Below are 14200 nucleotides of genomic sequence, written 5' to 3'. Positions count from 1 at the left end.
TTTTGTTCGAAATGTCACTGTACTATCCTCATACAACTTCCTTCTGCAAAAGGCAACCCACTGCTGGGGATTTATCCATCGGTTCTTGGTCCAGCTTTTCTAAGTAGCCAGTTTTCAGCAAGAATTTTTCTCCCCTTCCTATTCATAGCTGCCAAAAGTAAGCCTTGCTTGCTTAGTCTACCACTTGGGAACAAGGCAAACAATGCCAAAACAGCAGGAGAGCATACTGCTGCACCTGAGAACTAGGCATCTGGGTCTACCAAAACACTTCCAGAAAGAATGCCAAAACCCCAGGCTAACCTCTAGCACCTGCTGCCATGTATTAATTACAACATCACTAAAATAAATGGGTTTCTACCAGGGAAAGAAAAAGCATGTTTATATGAAGGTAAAATGTCTGAAGACACAAATAAGTGTCACCTACAAGAAAGGCTTTAAAGTTCATAGCTGGTCACGTCTGGCATGAAGAAGAGCAGATGGTGTGTCAGCACCAGAAACAGCATCAATATTTTGGGATTAACCTGGCTTTTCTGTAGCCAACGAAGTGCAGAGATTATCAGCTTTGAAGATTTTGTTTTCTTCCCTGTGCTTTAATGTCACACAATTTCACAGCAGCTAAATATGACAGACGACGCTGCTATCTTTCCTTTGGATTTTATACTGGAATGTTATTGGAAAATTCAAGAAAGAGCTGGAGATAGCTTAAACTTTCAATACCATCCTTGTCATCCGACCAGGAACTTGTGTAAGGCACAAGGGGGAAAGAAACATTGCAATTGTGGGGGAACAAGTATACAAACATTTTGCTGTCCTGTAACTTTTGTTCCTTAGGAGGTTTTAAGGATCTTGCCACACATTTACTGTCAGATTAAAATTCTGCTGCTGAAGTGATCTCTATTCCCTCATTGTCCACTCTGTCATCGTCCTGAAAGATGCTACCCCTGTATCTGAGGTGGCTGGGTGGCTTTTGAGTCACCTCTTGAACAACAGATTTTGCAGGATGATAAATTGCCATGAGTTGAAAGGGATTAAGATTTACTTTAGTAAGCCTGGCTGTTAACTGCACAGGTTTAGGAGGAGCCCCACAGTCCATACTGCAGGGGCAGAAGTTTCCCAGAAAGGGGCAAGGCAGAAGCTAGAGATGAAAATTGCTTTGCCTGTCACAGTCCAATCTGCTGCTGAATGCACATCAAAGCCTTCAGTAGAATATGATGAAAACATAAAAAAAAAGATGAGGAACCCACCCGGAATAATAAGATTCATGTGGTAACTCAAGACTCCTATAACCTAACCTACAAGGTTCTATCCCTCCCAAGAATTATGTCATTTTTCCCGGTGACATGGATCACATAAGAAATCATAGTTTTTGTGAACAGGGAAATGTCATTTAAATCTAAGCGTTTAGCCTGTTGAGGGGAGCTTCCTAGGGACTGGCTGAAATTAAAAGGAGGAGAAAATGCTTGCATGATTTTGTTTCATTAAAACTACACATAATCTTGGATAGCCTAAATATTAATTTCCAGTTTAAAAAATAAAACAGAACAACAAACAAAGCACAAAACAAGGAAGTGAACCAACCCCAGATAACATCTTCCTTACTCCCTCCCCTGTGTTAAGGCTGGATCAACGTGCAGAAAAGAGGGAGAAATGTTTAAGCTAATAGGAGACAATTACAGCAGTCAAGCTTTTTCACACCCACCTTTCATTCCCTCCCTAAAGTCTATTTGCCACCCACCCAATAGCAGGCAAGATATGCCATCTATTGTTTCGGTAATGATACAAGTGGGTGGAACAGGGCTGCTCGCATGATCCCATGACAGGGAAAAATTCCTTGTCACTACAGTGTGTTTGAAACGCTGTGTCTGACAACTCTGTCTCTTCCCATCCCTTCGTGCTTCAGCCTCTCCCTCTCAGTGCTGGAGCACAGAAGTAAGCCACCTCCTCTCCTTGGTCTCCCCTGCCCAGCTCCTGGCCGGGTCTGGCTGGAGTCTGCACATGCTGCAAATACCAGGTATTTTAATTTATAGTCATTACTAGTGCACCAATGCGAAGATTCAGCCCTGACAACCCTTTTGCTAGCCATATCCCACTGCCTGTGCTGCAGCCAGGAGAACCTGTTTGAGCTGCAAGCACAGCTTGGGAAGCCTGGAGACCCCCAGTACAGAGCCAGATCCTGGGGCACAAGGATACTCAGCCATTTGGGGAAGCTTTGTGTTGAGCAGGATGCACTATCGCTGTGAGCAGCCCACCTCCCAGCACTGGGCTGGAACAGTCCTGCAAGGCTTAGCGGAGACTATTGAGATATATGACATGGGAAAACTGATTGTGTTGTAAGGAAAGGAAGTAAAAATCTGTAGAATAGCGAGCAAATTCTTTCAGCTTTATTTTCTCAAGCTGTATATTCTACCGCCCTACGAACTGCAGGCAATGGAAAGTGAACGGTGACTACTAGATAGTGATTTTTAAAAAAATACTAATGCATATATTTTCGCATAGTCTAGGTACTTCAATTGACATCTTATTCTAAAAACCAGCACCCTTTTTCCTTCACATTGTAGGGGATCCGAACAAGCAGTGCTCTTATCAGATATGTTAATCCTAAAATAAGGAACATGTAGAGCCATAGAATTGCATAGGGTTATTGGAATGGAAAATGGCACTTACTTGTAGAAAATGCATATCTTTGTTGTTGCTGGTCTATAATAGAAAACTGATTCTTGAACCTCTATTGTTGTGGCAAAGTCTAAAAGGAAGCTTTGTTTCTTCAGTAATGAGAGGCAAAGCTGCGTAGCATTCAAGCTGCTGCGAATTCTGCATACCCTGTGCAGAGGCTGCTGTTAGAAGGCACTTCACCTATACTGAACATTGCCACAGGGCAACAGCATAATGGAAATTTCAAGTCCTTTGCCCCTTGCAGGGCCTTTCTGGCTGCCCAGCACAGGGTTCAGTAAGCAAAGACACAAGCCAATAACAAAAGAGAAAATGCTTTTATTTATTTTTCCCTGATCTCTAGGGTTTTGGTGACACTCAGAACATACTTCCCAAACGAATAATTTAAGTCTTTATAGCTCATTCAATTTCAGTTTACACACTGCATTTTATCCAGCTCAGGCTATGTCAGTATAATGCAAGAGATAGCCATTCAAGATACTGAGTTACTATTCTCCATATATGTAACATTGGCCACTATTCAAGCCTGGAGACATAACAGAGGCTTTTGTGCAGATATTTTTGGCTGATATTGGGAACTGCTATGATAAAGAGAGATGGAAGCCATCTGCAGAAAACACACACGCACACACAAAAGCAGTCTTACTGGTCAAGGCATCCAGGATCAATGCTACACTTGAGCTCTGGATATTATCAGAGCTATGCAGGAGCCAGAATTTCTGTCTCGGAGACAGCCCAGGATTTTGAATCTTTTAATATTAGATCAGAACGGAATGTTTATTGTAAGAATTTGCCCTACAAACGTTTTTAATTAAAATGCTAATTTCTGTTTTGACATTTGTCATTTATAATTTTTCCTTTAAAAGCAAAATTTGCAATGAAAGCCACTCCAAAATGGAGCCAAGGGATTCTAGTCTGATCAGCTTCAGTCTTTTGAAGACATTGTGTTACAGAAAGTGAGGAGGTTACTTCATTGCTTTCCATTTAGTTCAAAATGAAATATCATCATAATCAATATTTCCTGCAAAATATCCCAGTTACAACAAGCTGATACTATCTAACACAAAGCTGCTTCCACCAAACATTTTTGACCGTATCTACTGAGAAGTACTTATCTATACAGGGAGAATTCAGACACCTGATACCCCTTCTGTGCAATCATTCTTGGTTCTGCCTCCTTCAACCTCATTTCTTATTAAAGCCACAAGAGGAAGAAAGCTGGAAAAGCTGTAGGGGAGGGAAAACAGACTTAGCGGGAGGGGAAACAGCTGATACAATAGAAGGAAATGCCTTATTCAGAGACACTACTAAATCTAGCAAGCAATCCCTTGCACTCATGTTCCCAAGTCCAAAGGGTTGAGGTAGCAAGGGATGGGTTACATGAGAGGGATGGGATGAGCTGAGCTGAGCTGAGCTGAGTCTGTGGTCTCACGCATGCAGGTTGTGTTCAGGGGCTCTGCAGCCAGCCTGACTGAGCTCTGAACTTGGTTCCAATGAAATGTTTAGCAGGAGAGCCAACAGGATCATCTCTGCACTAGGTGCAGACTTCAACACTTCGCTCACCCCTGCACTCACTGTGCACTGCCAGAAAAAACAGTGGCACTGCACTGGTAACATCCAGCCAGGCTCCCCGAGATGTGGCAGGGAGACATCCCTGGAGAAAGGCATCGGCGCAGCTCTCAGCATCACAAGAGCTCAGCTCCTCCACAGTAATTCTGCGTGGGATTAGTCCCTGCTTCTCTCTGCCCAGCATCACCGGTGGCAACGCTGAAAGGGTCAGATGTCTAGAAGGTGATGCTTAAAATTAATTAAGATACAGGCTTAAGTCTTCACAAGAAGCATGGGAAAACTAGGCACTACCAAGTGCCCTACAAAAAAGGCAACATGCTGAAATGATCAACCTATATATTTAGAACTGGGAAATTATATTAATTTTACAGAATCACAGAATCACAGAATCGTAGTGGTTGGAAGGGACCTCAGAGATCATCGAGTCCAACCACAAAAAAAAACACCAAACAAAACAAAACAAAACAAAAAAACACCCACCACCTAAACACACAACAACAACAACCAAACCAAAAACCATCACCCACCCACACAACATCCCACCACAAACCAATAATCTTGGGCACTAGAGCATGCCCTGAAGAGCCACGTCTACACGTTTCTTAAATACCTCCAGGGATGGTGACTCCACCACCTCCCTGGGCAGTCCATTCCAATGCCTGACAACCCTTTCAGTAAAGAAATGTTTCCTAATATCCAACCTGAACTTCCCCTGGCGCAACTTGAAGCCATTACCCCTTGTCCTATCATCTGTAACTTGGAAGAAGAGACCGACCCCCACCTCTCTACAGCTTCCTTTCAGGTACTTGTACAGAGCGATGAGGTCTCCCCTCAGTCTCCTCTTCCCCAGACTAAACAACCCCAGTTCCCTCAGCCTCTCCTCATAAGACTTGTGCCCCAGACCCCTCACCAGCTTCGTTGCCATTCTCTGGACCCGCTCCAGCACCTCAATGTCCCTCTTGTGGTAGGGGGCCCAAAACTGGACACAGTACTCAAGGTGGGGTCTCACCAGTGCCAAGTACAGGGGGATGATCACTTCTCAGGTCCTACTCACCACGCTGTTCCTGATACAGGCCAGGATGCTGTTGGCCTTCTTGGCCACCTGAAATTTTAGAAACAATGATAAACAGAATTATTCATGTCCTGGTAAAGCAAAAGTCTTAGCACACGCACTCCAGGAGGACTTAAGCACAGCTTTCCTCCTGCTACTGTGGAGGACCCTGGACACTTGACTTCAATCCATACATCCTGCCCCAGTCTCCACCCCTGACCAGGCTGCCCTAAGGGGCTGGGGGACTTTGGGGGCTGCAGGACAAAGCCCAGCAGTCCTTGCCCTGCCCATGGTGCAAGCCCTGCCTGGCCTCTCTGCCCAGCCACGCGTGCCTGGATGGAAGCTTAAGGCATGGCTAGATGGCAGTGAGTTTGTGGCTGCTTCCATGCTTCTTCCTTCTTTCTCCTCCCTTCTTTTCCACCCCCTGCATGAGGACTACATAGATGGCACCACAGTGTGGTCCACATAGGCAGTAACAGATATTTTTACATCAGCTGCAGTGAGATGGGTGCCGATTCAGTGATGCCTCTCACTGTACCAGTGCTTTTGTTTATCACAGCACAGCAGCGACAATTTCCTTCAGACCCTTATGGTGTAATTGCTGGTTATGTACTGCATCTCTACAGGTTCATTCTGGTCTGTAACCATCTCTGAGATATTCGGGGAAGACTTAAAATTTTTCCATCTAAAGACACCATAGCCAGGGTTCCAGCTTTGGCATTGCACTGCACAAGGGCAATCTGACCTTAACTCCCAATTCATGCCACAAATATGTCATCCTTTCAAGCTAGGACCTCTTCAGTGTTTATTCAGGATATGTTTAGAGCTTTCTGGTAGGACAAGAACAGTAAAGTATCAGCATAACGGAGAATCCAGTGCAATATTGTCTTTGGCTTTACTTTTAAGTGGAATATTTCTGCTTCCTCTTAAAACAAAACATGAAGACTGTTTCCTCCCTGCCTGGGGTTTGTTTTGCAGTGTTTCAGCACAGACTGCGACTTGTATGGTGTATTATTAATACAAGTTATTAATAGGAGTTAATAATGGAAGCACAGACACTTTAGGGAATTAGATCATTACAATTAAGAATAAGAGGAGCCTACAAGAGAAAATGAAACCTTACATTGCTTAAACAGCTTTCATAATAACCAGTGGGTTTCCACTCATTAACATTATTCTAAGTATCTGCATGAGAGAGATGGTCAAAGAAAATGTATTCAGAGATAAACTGAAGAATAAAACAGGGTAATGAATGGAGAATGAGATCACACTTCTTTCTCAATATGCAAATAGATAAACATCAGAACAATAGATTTTCTTCTGTTTTGTTCACAAAGGTGCAGTTTGCTTATCTGAGATCATTGTGAGGCTGGTAAGAACACAAGGCTTAATACAAAATCTCCCAGAGGCAGACAAACAGTTTGGCCAGGATGCCTTTATTGTAGTAGAATTCTTTATGTATGTATATACACATAGACACACATACATATGTATGTGTATATGTAAAAAGACCCACAGTTATTTCTCCCTTTACATATTGTTCCCTTTATACATAAATATAATTACACAATTAGAAGATTGGAAACATGAAAATAATTATTCATTTAATTTAACTTAATAAGATGTACACAGCTATATAAGAATGTCATCTATGCAACATTTGTAACTACTTTTACAGACCTTCACAGTCTTCAAGTAGCTCTCATGTCATCTTACCTGTGGTGATGATAAGCAAGTCCATATTTCTTTGTAAATCCAGCAGTACCTAATACACTCAGTAGCAAAACTCTAAACAGAAAGAGCACCCATCTGCTACAGGTGTTAACATACACATTTTTTCCCCCATATTGTATTTCCCTCTCTCACCATTCCTATACAGAACAAGACTACTAGTGGAGAAAGAAATTATATCTTTTCAAACATGTCAAAAATCTACTGTGGTTTGACAAAGAGGCCTGAAACCATTTTTGTGCAGGACAGCTTTGGTGGAAAATTGTGTTCCCAGGATTTTCTTTTGGCTGATAATGCTTCAAAACCTGAACCGTGAGATGGCTGGTTGGAGCTCTCCCTTTCCTTTCCATCTGTTCTCCATCCCTATGGTCCTTTTCTTTCATCCAGAAGATATCATTCCTTTCAAGATTTGTCCACAGCTTGCTGCAGGCCAGGGGCTCCTTCCTCTTGTTTTGGTACCTCAGCTTAGGTATTAAGCCTGTATGGAAAAAAATTACAGTAGAATCACATAAAAAAGCAATGTGTGAGGGTTGCTGGTGGTGACGGATATTCCCATGGTAGATCCTGGGTGACACTGTCAAACAAGCAGAAACTTCTCCCCTGAGTGAAGACCATGGAATTGACATAAGCTCAGCACTTCTCTCAACTGAAGTCTAAGGTGCTTCATTTTTGTTAAAACCTGATGGAAGATGGTTGCCCAATTTATCACATGCCTTCAAAAATCAAGTCTTGGCTGTGTCTACCCATCAAACTCTCAGAGGCAGAGCATCCAGGCTGAAGCAGGGCCTGCTCTGCGTGACATGCAATTCAGGTTAGTGTCATTTCACTGCCTCTGAGGGTAAGGGGAAAATGCATATCAGGAATGGCCAGGCCGATCAAACATCCTGTCTCCTATTTACAGCTAGTTACAGCTAGTTACAGCTTTACCCATCCAGTGAAGACAAGGTGGCATGGGCTTGGCTATGAGCTGAACAAAGTTATCAGGACCCATTTGGTGCTGAGGTCTGGACTACCACATCTCCACTGCCATTTGCTCTTGTGCTAGTTAGGCTGAAGTTTGATCAAGGGCACATGCCCATTCTGGGGTCATCCCTTCAGTTACAACGTATAAAATTCACACAGTTATGATCCCAAGTTTACTATTCGGTTTAATGAGATGGGTCAAATGGTCCCTTCATTATACCCCTTCCACGCAAAGTTTACTTTAAAAATTTTTCATAGTGCACATTAAATTCATTCAGAGCCTGCAAAAGCATAACATACAACCATACAGAAAACCTGTGGACTCCTCTTAAAAATATGCTCAAATCCATGCTGCCATCCACCTACTGAAGGAGACTATTACCACCTTTCTGCCTCCCTCATTACATTAGTTTCCCTAACAAGAACGAAGGAATTGGAGAAAGTTACCATACAAAGCTTTTCAAAACTGCAGAAAATAAGTCATTAGGGCTTTCAGATTTTCATTATATTTTAGCAACATTAACTAAAGCTGTTTCTGAGACACGTATTTTATAATCCAATTTCTTTAATGAAGAGTTCAAAACCACAGATTGTCCTGGTGTCAGGGACTGCAATGGAAAGGGATGACTCTGTGTCTCTCTGACAAAAGCTAATTCATAGGAGTCATCTGTGTGAAAAATAAACTGCAACAGTATTCATGAAACATATTGTCCATGAACAAACTCATAGCAAATGTAGCCTGAATAAGTTTTTGCCACTGCTGCTTCTTTAGAAAGATATGTCATTCCCTGGGAGGTACGCATGGTAAGTGGTGCTGAGAGCTGCAAAGCAAATGCACAGTGACTGGGTGCCAACAGTTCTACCAAAGAAAATTCCCTAGATGAAAGAGAAGCTGTCATCCAGAAATCCACAGCCAGTACAGATAAAAAGATTGTTTTAACAAGGGAATCCGTGTCAGTAGAAAACAATGATAAAAAATGAGCAAAGCTACAAATATAAAAGTGGAAAATGTGTATTACATCATTCTGTGTTACTGGAGCAATGATATACACAGTCACAGGGGGGGGGAAATGGCCAGAACGACCAAGAGGGGAGGACTCTGTTCAACTTTAAAATGTCAGTAGTGAAAAAGAGGCATAAAAACCTGAGCCTGAAGGGACCTACATAAATGAGTGTCTCTGATATTTCATCCATATGCTTTTTTTTCTTTTTTCTGTAGACATCTCTATCCTTTGAGCTAATTAAAGACTTCGTTTACATGTACTTTGTCTCCCTCTTTCTCTTTGCTACTTCACTCTGTTCTGTTCTTTTTTTCCCTCTGTGTCATCACTTTCCGGATACCTTTTTAATTAATTTTTCCTTAAGGTCATTTTTTCCTATCCAGTGAAAAGTGATTGCCCTTTGTTCTTCTTCTTCTTTTTTTTTTGTATCTTAACTTTTGCCTTTCTTTCTTAATTTCATTTGTTTTTCAGCACTTCTCTCTCTTTTTAGAGAGCTCTTTTCTTGCTTTCAGGCTTTCCATCTTGTGGCTTCCTGTGCTTGTTCCCTCTCTGCCCCACTCCATCTTTTCTCTTACTCTATTTCCTCTATCACAAAATTCTCACATAATAGCCTTCCATAGCCACAAAAATGCTGATTCCAGCCTCTCATCAGAAACACTTTCCTCTCTTGACAGTCTTTTAGACACTCTTCTCTAAACCTCTCCTACATGCATTACTGTCTTGTCCCAGAATCTACTCACAACTGCAAACTTCCTTTCCACCAAATTTACTCATGCATGTATGTGACCTGTCCATACTCAAACTCTTATCATTTTCCCCTCTGTCTACAAAGAGAAATAGGGATGAGCTATCCTGTCTTCTGCTATTGCAATTCCAGACCCAGATTAAATCCTCAGAATTGGAGAGTTCTGCTCTGACCATCTGAATCTCTGCTGCCTGGGCTACAATCTCCAGATCTGTTAGTGACATGAGGCACATGGACCTCTGTCCTGCTCCTCCCCAGAGATACATACGATGGTGCAGGAACATGCAGATAGACAGGTTGTACCTATGGTGCTATGTATGAGTCTTATCATCAAAGCCTTTTGAAGACCTCATAATCTTGGATGAATATTTCTTGGCCCAACAACTCCACAAAACTTCAGGGACATCAGAAGTGGGAAAGTAATGAGAAAACTAAACAATGTGTCTTGGGCCATGCCAAGAGCCAATAAGAGAGACAGGACCTCAGCTTACCTCTGCTGCTTTACCCAGCTGTCCTTCCTCAGCCTCCCACCCTTCCTCACTTCTCTCCATACAGTCCTGATCTTTGGACGCATGTAAACAGTCTTCTGGTTCTTTTCAGGAAGATATGTAGCTCTACACTCCTCAAACACACATTGATTTCTTTGCTTATTCTATGCACCCCTCTCTTATCTAAACTCTTCCCTACCTCTTGCCCTTTTCTGTATTCATGTTCCTCCATATTTTTGAGTGCTTTCCCAAACTCACTCCCAATTCCTAGATCCCTTTTCTTACTTATAACTCTCTTATACTACTGCTAGCATCCAGTAACAGCTCAGTCTAGTAAAGGGAACTCAGTTTTGGATCAAAAAGAAAAGCATAGCTTTTCCTGGCCCTGGGAGAACTGAGACCTCAGTAAAGTTGGACAGCTTGCTGGCAACAGCCAACAATAATAAGGAAAAATGACCCAAACTGGATTCAAAGAAGTCGGATAAGCTTCTCAATGTTTTTATTTCCTACTCATTTAGGTAGAGCTGAAGGCAGCAGTATCACCAGGTTCAGGAAAAACACAAAGACAGGAAGCATCACTATGTCAATATTAGTAAATGCTACGCAGGCAGGGACCATGTGCTGAGGTCAGGTCAGAGGCACCTCTATATATGTTCTTTTAGCATGGCTTTCTAGGCCATTTAAATATGCCTTCATATGCAGCATAATGTGATGCAGTCTATTTTCAGCCAGCTGTTTTTTAATGTCCAAGCTGCCTGTTGAATAGTCAGTGTGAAACATTTTTGCATTATTCCCATGACACACTTCTGCTCAATCCTTTTACCCAGATATTGGTAAGCGCTCGGCAGCTGAAAATGTCCAAGTACCAAAGAAATGGAAATCCAAGGGAGTAATTAAGAAAATCTATGACAGTTTCTAACGTGTATTTTGATTGATTTGATGCAAGCAGGTCATTATGAGTGTTTTTTAATCAATTCACAGCTCAGCAATACTTGTGGAGTTGGCTCAATGACAGAGCATTGGATAGCCACGTGAGGTGGCGCTGCCTGATGGCACCACATGGTCATGCTGTGGTCTCATACTGGGTATACTCATCAGGTGGTGGTTGCTCCCCATCAGCTGGCTGCAGAAGCAGTTACATGCAATCAGAAAGACCTATGTCTATTTTAAATGGCAAACTAATCCTATTCCCAGTTTTGTAATGCTGCTGGTTTCGAGCTTCAGGTAGATGTTTAGATAATGCAGGTGTTTTAACTGTCTAGATAATATGAACATTTCTTTTCCTTGCTGCTTTTCTCCCCTTAGTGCTTTGATCTGTAGAGGATTAGTTTGTTCCATTTCAAAATCCAGCAGCTAAGTGATCACTGTTATTTCTAGCTAAAAAGACCCCAGTCTACCAACTGACTTAGCATGTTGTTTCACTTGTCTCACTTGTGCTCTACCTCTCTCTTTTTAATCTTTTTTTTCCCCTTTTTCAGTGAAATGTTTGCTTAATTAATTCATGGGCACAAGGCTAATTCCAGCTGCTCACTTCCTCTTTAGAAATCTTCTTCATCTGCAGCAATAGATCTGGAAAGATGAGGGGAAGCAAAAAGAGAACCCTGATGCAGTACATAAATCACAACATTAGCAAACCAGCCAGGGTTTGTTTGCTCTTTCTTGTTAGCATTCTTTCCCCACTAGTTCAATAGTGAATTTTAGCTGACTGTTCCTTTTGAGATGAGGCCCCCAAAGCCTTCTCTCCTGCCAATGTCACATTGCTTTCCTAGCTTTTTTACCTCTACTTATCTAAGCTGCTTTTAAAATGTTTCGAAGGGATCAGCAACTCCTGAAGTCAGACCTCTCACAGACACTGTCTTCACATTCATTCATACCTAAAATTCATTCTTAAGGAGAAGCAGAAATATTTGTTAGCTCGGGAAAAACACATATATGTATGAAAACACTCTAAGTGCTAAACGGAATCTGACCACAGGGGAATTAAAAGTTTAGAGGCACATTGCTGCCTACACTAGAGCTAACTCATACTTTCCTCGTTTCTTTTTGCTTTTACCACTTATGATTATTATTTGTTATTATTCTCTATTTACACTGTGGCAGCATCTGAAACCCAAATGAGGATAGGGGCAACTACTGTGCAAGACCCTTGCAGTCAAGCAACTAGAGCTACTAGGAAATATCCTGAGGGAATGTGCGGATCGTTTAAGCTTGACATGTTCTGAAGAAGAGATTTGATTTAGGAAAAAAAAACTTTTTTTTGCACAGTAAAAGTAGAGGGTTTCAGTTTTCCCAGAAAAAAAAATGTTTTTATTCTCAGTTTCAAAAAAAGTTCATCTTTTAAAATATATTACGTATTAAATCATATGCTATAAAAATGTAACACAAGAGAAAATAAAAAGGTCCAAATTCTTGCACAGGGTTTCAGCTTTAGCAAAAAGAACAGTGCCACGCCTAAGTTAATATTAAACTTTGTGCAAGTGCCCCTTTTCATCAGGGATTTTGAATTTTCAGCATTTTAATGCATTTTGGAATAGAATGACAAAAAAATCAGGTTTTTGGATATACAGATGTAAAGTTTTTATGGTTTAGGAAGTGGAAAATACTTTGTTTCTTGGGTGACATTTGTGGGTAGAAAAAGAATACTGCAGAGATATAAAGGAGCCAGTTACATACTGACTGATACGTTATCTTGTGTCATGATTGCTGAAATAATATTTTGCTCCAATGCATATGTTTGATTTGAAGAGTTCTCTGCTTAGTAGATTTCATAATTACTCAGATATAAAGATCCAGACTGAAAAAAATGACATTTCTAAGGTTCAGCCATACTCAGCCTGAGCTTGTCACCAGCCACGGGGAACACAGCCTCTAGTAAGATGCCATTATTCAGTAGATAAGGACAGCAACTCACAATTATTACATTTCCTTTCAATGTTTTAATTTCCAGGCTGTGTTTCAATGACATTGAAAGTAACAGTCAGGACAATGCAAACCTAAGAAACAGCTCCTTGCCATTGCTCCCTAATAGAAGGAAATGTATCACTCTCTATTGCTTTGACCTTTTGCAATGGGATGTAGTGAAGTGACATAAAGAGAGGGGCTATGAAGCGATCAAGTTTACACTTGAAAGAGTTTATCACAATGTTCAACTGACATCTGAAACCTCTTTCTAAACATGTTTGCTGATGTCATTGAAGGATATTCTCTTGACTTCAATAGGTTCTGATGAGGCTTTTCAAAATTATTGCACTGGCTACCCGAGTACCCGTTGTATATAACACTGAATAAATACAGAAAATGGATAAATGTGATAGATATGTGAAAAAGGGTGTGAGACCTGCAAAGAGTTTGAAATAAAGAAGCCAGAAGGTTAAAAAAAAAAAAGGCAAGAAAACAGAGACCAACCCTTTGATGTGCATTTTCTTAAATAAAGATTCCTGATTAATCCCACAAAATACTATCACATTTTAGTTGAATTAAAGCAATGCGATCAAAATACTTGTTAATCCTGTATTGTTCATTTTCTCTACTGTTAACACCACCTAGAGTCTAGGTCTGTTTCACAGCAGACAGAATTATTGATTGGTTCTGTTTTGCATTTAAGAATAACAAGAACACACATTTGGAGTTCTTTAGCAAAATATCCAACTATTAATGAGTATGAAAAAAGTAAGAAAAAGGAGAGAAATTGAAAAACTAGTCTAGACATCTTAGAAATAAAGACACTTCCCTGTCTTTAAACAGCTTTCAGCAGCTACAGTTGACAGATAACTCTTCTAGCTGCTTGGTCTTGCCATTTTGATGACAATTTGTAGTGAATCAACAAGCTCAAAAGTAAAAATTTTCACTTAACAAAATGTTTCATTTTACCCAAACCAGGATTTTTAAATTCCAACCTGAGAACTTTATAAAAGATTTCTATTCCTTCTACATAAAACAGAAAAATATTTCTAAATAAAAATGTAATGGAAATTAACACTTT

At 40.9% G+C, this 14200-nt stretch overlaps 1 long non-coding RNA gene across 1 annotated transcript in view; it reads right to left on the bottom strand.

Moving 5' to 3' along the window:
• Window positions 1-6747: 6747 nt before the first annotated feature.
• Window positions 6748-14200, bottom strand: part of LOC106891082 — a 68077-nt gene continuing 60624 nt past the window's right edge. The window contains exon 3 of the long non-coding RNA XR_001412626.1: window positions 6748-7499. This is a non-coding gene — a long non-coding RNA (uncharacterized LOC106891082). The remainder of the gene's footprint in view (window positions 7500-14200) is intronic.

Source organism: Calidris pugnax, unplaced genomic scaffold, assembly GCF_001431845.1.
Source record: "Calidris pugnax isolate Ruff unplaced genomic scaffold, ASM143184v1 scaffold95, whole genome shotgun sequence".
Classification (NCBI taxonomy): domain Eukaryota; kingdom Metazoa; phylum Chordata; class Aves; order Charadriiformes; family Scolopacidae; genus Calidris; species Calidris pugnax.
Note: the sequence above shows the minus strand (reverse complement) of the source record. Positions and strands in the feature narration are given on the sequence as shown.